We start from the raw sequence: 6,000 nt of genomic DNA on the forward strand, positions 1-6,000 counted from the left end.
TCTTCTTCTAATATTTTCTAAGTGTCAGACCGTGATATACATGCTATACCACTGATATACCCACTAAAATAGAGAGCAAAACCCATGAAGGGCATACCCTCTATACACCTCAATACACACCATATACTCAGCCGATAACAACTCTCAAATACCACACGTAGATCACATTGAAGACTTCAAATCTACCCAGCAGTGGCACAATTCCCAACTCAGGTATAGTTACCAATTAGGACTAGAAAAACAATCAAAAATACTTTATTATACACAGTTTCAAGACCAGTTATCAACAAATTCAAAGCAGGAGTATCACAGAGTAATTCAACCAGCAAAGGAGGAAAAAAAACCAAGCAGTTTCAAGGAAGCAAGCTATTCATGAGCCAAGTTCAAAACTTTTTGAAGAAGTGTTAATGCAAGAAAGTGGCATAGTAATGAATTATCACCTAAAACTAAAACTAGCACATTGCAGATTCAATCAAAAGTGAAACAGTACCAATTTAGTCTCAATACACTTTTCAGTTTTCAGGTTTTTTCAAATTGCACTCAATAGGTTTTGGAAAATTCATTTTAGACAGTCAACAAGTCTTAAACCAAGTCTCAAAACAAAGGTTCCAACTTGCATTTTTCCCCAGAAATATCAAAAGGCGGATAGGTTTAAAGTGATGCACAGATAGGGTCTCCAAACATTGGTTAAGACAGGTCACAAACAACCAACAATGCCAAATTCTGTGAGGTGTTCAACGACCCTTAAAGAATGCTTCAAATCTCAACTTATTTTTAAATAGTCTTATTAAACTAGTAGGATCAAATGACAGTTACACACATAGTCTTAGAGGTCAATCTTCAGACAAAGACATTTATGCAGGTTTCCAAATAGTTCCCAGATATGGCTCAGGTAAATATGGGAAATGATTTCAAATGTAAGTTTAGACCTAAATGATCATGGAGGGGTTACACTCATAGACATAGCAATATCCCTCAAGAAAAAAGACAAGTGGGACAAAATTAAAACAACTTCCTATTCATTTCCCTAACCAGTTAAGTGTGCTAATTTAGGCGAGGCTCAAAGGGGGGATTTTCAGCAATATTATTGAAGTTTAATATGGGATCATACATCTATCAAGAAAAGGAGAAAACAACCAAGTTAAAAACAGAGCAATTGCAGTTTAGCTTTTAAAAAATATTCATAGCTTTCTTTTAAATTTCTATAGTTAACACAACACATTTCAGAAAAGTTCATAGTCTTTGTACTTAACACCTCTACAATCATATTTCAAGCAAGTTTAAAATTCCCACTGTCACAAAGGCATCCAAGAAGGAAGAAACAAGATGGGCAAACAAACAAGTAATCCAGTTCAGCTTTGGAAAAAAGGAAGAACAGTTCATATGAAGCACTAATAGAAGATTTTTATTTCCCATAAATCAGTTTTTGGTCTCAAAATCAAATTGTAATGCACACTTAAACTAACACGAATGCCTCATGGTTTCAGGTAAAGGGAATTTGTCACACCCTGAATCCGATAGGGTGTGATGGGCACCCGACCCTTACCTGGGGCCGAGCGAACCCGCTGACTATCGTAATACTCATAAGCATACTGGGCCCACAAAACATAACATACGCACGTAATGGAAGTTTTGCAGAAAATAAACATGCCTTTCATTTTTTTTGTCAAATCGAATAAAATCTGCAATCGTATAAAGTCTGTAATATAAGGCACAACAGTACTTCGGCTTATATAGCCGCTTGCCAAACACATCGGTAGCGTAATGCATACAAACACACCGGCTTACATAGCCGCTTACAAAACGGACGACATATCATACCATCGACCTTTTATAGTCTCTGATAACATCTCGGATACCATACAAGCACTCGGACTCGGCGGCATTCGGGAGGATATGGAGCTTGCCAATCTAGGCGGAACGTCTTACGCTAACATCATCTACTCATCGCGGGTACACAACGGCATGAAAACGCGGACCCGAAGAAAAGGGGGTCGGTACGGAATATGTGCGAGTATGCAAAGCATAAAGTACGAAACGAAATCATAACCGATGTAAGGGTATACGGAAAGTGAGCATAATAATCCGAATATACCAAATCTTTACATTTGACATACGAATCATGCATAAAGAGGTACGGAAGACACGTGCGATAATCGAATACCAAATGCTTGCTTTCTTTGAAAACATTTAAATCTCATATATACGAGAAAATCAAACATACCATATACCGTCATCATGTCCTCACATTATCATCTCGCATATACGCGGCGGGAACCCCGGCTAAATATCACAAATATATAAATATACTGACGGGAACCCGGTTAATATCTAAATATATAAATATACGGCGGGAACCCCGGTTAATATCCTAAATATATAAATATACCGCGGCCGGGGAAACGGTTAATATCCAAATATACCACGACTACACATACGGCCACATCACAGCGGTCAAGAATCCAGCGGTAAGGTCGGCCCCGGTCAAGTATCCGGCGGACGATATCCACATAAACATGTCCCCCGCTGACGCCAGTATCCGGCGGTCGTACGGCCGCCGGACAATATCCGCGAAGCCGGGACTCGGCGAAAAAGGTAATAACAATACACACGAGCGGAATCGTAAGTAGCCATACGTATATAATTTCTTTTATTACAAACTCAACAGAACAACCAAAGCACACCATTCCTTTAAAACCAAGACAATAGTTAAATCCGGTTCTTTTCCGAACATTACTCGACAACATATCAAACTGAACTTCAGAGATCATAATCACGTGTCAAAATCACATGCATATGAGTAATTAAATAATTAAGTTGCCTTCCAAATTCGATGACCAAAATATATTTACTAACATCGGTAAGTGCAGAAACAAGTTTCAAGTTTATCGGAATTAGTATACAATAGTTACAATCTTCTGAAATCGTTCTTATGAGTCAAGATGTATTATCAAACTCAATAAGGTAGTTAAAATAACTATTTTATAGTAATCGGAGCGATAGTCAAAAGTTCTCTTTTCAAAATCACACAAATATACCAAACCGGGCGACATTAGGAGATCTTGGAATGCGTGGGCCCCACCTCAGTCAAATTGAGGCGGCGTACCCCAAATATGGTCTTTAGGCCTTACGAAGTCATATACAAAGGATTCTAGGCCCCCCAATATCATTTGGGCAAGCTACGGGTGTTTAAGCACTTATTTCGACAAAACAAGACATTTTTTTAATTCAATTCTCTTGAATGAATAAGGGCCAAAATGAAGCTCGGATTACGAGGGGTAGAGTCGTCCCCAAAGCTCGTATCTTAGCCTAACATACCTAGGACATGCCAAGAGAAGGAAAGAGCAAGCTTTACATACCTTATTTGCTTTTTACGCTTATCCAAACTCAAATCTCGTTTCCTCTAGAATCTACAATTGGTCATAAGTACCAAATGTCATTTATAAGCCTTAAGAATGCAAAGTTGGAAGTAATGCTTGTCTATAGAAATTTTGACAAAATCTCCACAATAAGTATGCATCCCAGAGAATCTAACTCGGTTAGATCACTTAACAACCAAACCAACAAACATTATAACAATATCAATATTCAATCCCGAATGCATTCTAGCATTAATAATCCCTTTCTACCTGATTCGAAATATTCATTTATATTCAATTCAACTTCATATATCCAAACTAATATCAACAATCGCATGTTCAAATAACAATCCAAAACCTTTCAAACACATTTCAAGAACACTTTCAACAATCCGCACAATATTCCAGACCAAAGCCAATCCAATGCCTAACCTTACCCGAAATCATTTCAATCACAAGAATATCACCAACACAATTCTTTCTCCTAAATTCATAACTATGTCAACAATACATTAGTTAAAGCTTCATTTTCATAAATTCAAGAAATCATATTAATATCACATCATCGTCCAATTCAGCCCGCACAATTATAACTAAAACTTGGACCATTAAAACTTCATTTTACATCATAGAATTCGCAACGACGACAACCAAAACACTACATCACATTAGTCCCACATACTTGCCCCAAATCAGCCCATTTTCGGCCACAACATCAATACACCACTTCCATGATTTCTCTTCATTTCTACACACTACAACAATACAAAAACATGCTAAACACAATTAATTCATCCCTCCTATACTACTACACACACACGGCCACACACACATATATTCGGCCTTCATCTTCCATATTTTTCATGATTTTAATTCATTTCCACACTTCCGCAACACATGCGAACCATTAAAACATAAGAAAAATAAGATTGAATCTCACCTTCTCCATGTGTAGCTTCGCCACTCGGCCAACTTGATTTTTCTTGCAAGAATAAAGAACTTGCTTGTTCTAACGACTATCACGTTAAAGAGCACCCTTCAATTGGTAGGAAAACTAGAAGGAATTATTTTGGGATAAAGATTTTGATCTTTCTTTTCTCTTGCCATGGCCGAACACCTCCTTGTGTTGGCTCTCCCATTTTTTTCTTGAAAATTCTAGAGGTGAGGTGATGAAATAAGATGACCTTGTCATCTTTTATTCCACATAATAACCAACCATGTGGCCATGGCCCACATAACCACATGGTCGGCCACATGGCTTCATATTTTTCATGAATTGGCCAACTTTATACAATTAACTTTTGGCCCCTAAGTTTGCATGGAATGTCGAACTTCCCAATAATTCACTTTTGGTCCCATATTTCATAAAATGTCTAACTTTTCATAATTCACTTTTAACCCCAAATTCCTTGATATTTCCATCCAACAAAATTCATAAACAACTTATATCTTGAAACAATGTCGGAAAAATAGCCTTGTCTTTAACTTGTCGCAACTAACTTAGAATATTCCAACGTACAAAGTACGGGGTATAACATCCTTTCCCCCTTTAGAACATTCGTCCTCGAATGTTCAACTAATCGTATAGGGTCTTAAGAATCTCGATTTAAACTTTTCCTTTTTGTAATGCTCTTTACTCGACTTATAACATTCAGAACACGTTATCTCGTGTCGTCTCTTAATCTCTAACTCAAACCCTTCCTTACTCTTGTCTTACACATGCTAGTACTTCTTCCTTGATATCAGTCGTACTCGTAGCTTAGTCAAATCTTACCATTACGGTGGACACGACCTTTCAAGTCAAATTACAAATCCACATCTTATTTTTTTTTCACTTTATTTCCGAAAAAATTTCGGCAGAGTTTCCTCGTAACGGGTACTATCTCAAAACACAGTACATCGAAAATACCAACGGTGCCTCGTAGGGCCAACATATATAGATACATATCATATCCTATCGCGGTAACACGGGGCTCCCAATATCAACAACGATTACCACAAATAAATACCTCGTATGCCAAACTCAAAAACGGCGGCTGTTACACTTTCTTGTTTACTTTCCCCCTTGGTCTTCAACTTGTATTTCAATCGTCGTCCCGTATCTTTGCCAACATACATCTCTCGTACCTTTACTTACTGCGTACTTTGTGACTTCCAACATCCGCTGCTTTCTTCTATCGATTGCCATTCTTCGAGTGCTAACGATCACAAATCGGCGTAAGGGTCCCATCTCCTATGACTTGGCTCTATGGCACGATCTCGAGAGATGAAAGAAGGGTAACCATCCTAAATGCCCCCGTAGCCTCTGTTTATAAATGTGGCGCGACACACCATAAACTCTACTTGGACACGACTTTGCTGTGACAACCCCTAGGACGAACGGCGCTGCGATACCACTTTTGTCACACCACGAATCCGATAGGGTGTGATGGGCCCGACCCTTACCGGGGCCGAGCGAACCCGGCGACTATCGTAATACTCATAAGCATCTTTGGGCCCACAAAACACGCATCTGCACGTAATGGAAGTTTTGCGGAAAATAAACATGCCTTTCATTTTTTTTTTTTTTTCCTCGAATAAAATCGCAAATTTAAAGTACAATATAAAGGGACAATCTTACATTAAGCTTGCCAAACACCCA

This window comes from Lycium ferocissimum, chromosome 11, assembly GCF_029784015.1.
Source record: "Lycium ferocissimum isolate CSIRO_LF1 chromosome 11, AGI_CSIRO_Lferr_CH_V1, whole genome shotgun sequence".
NCBI lineage: Eukaryota > Viridiplantae > Streptophyta > Magnoliopsida > Solanales > Solanaceae > Lycium > Lycium ferocissimum.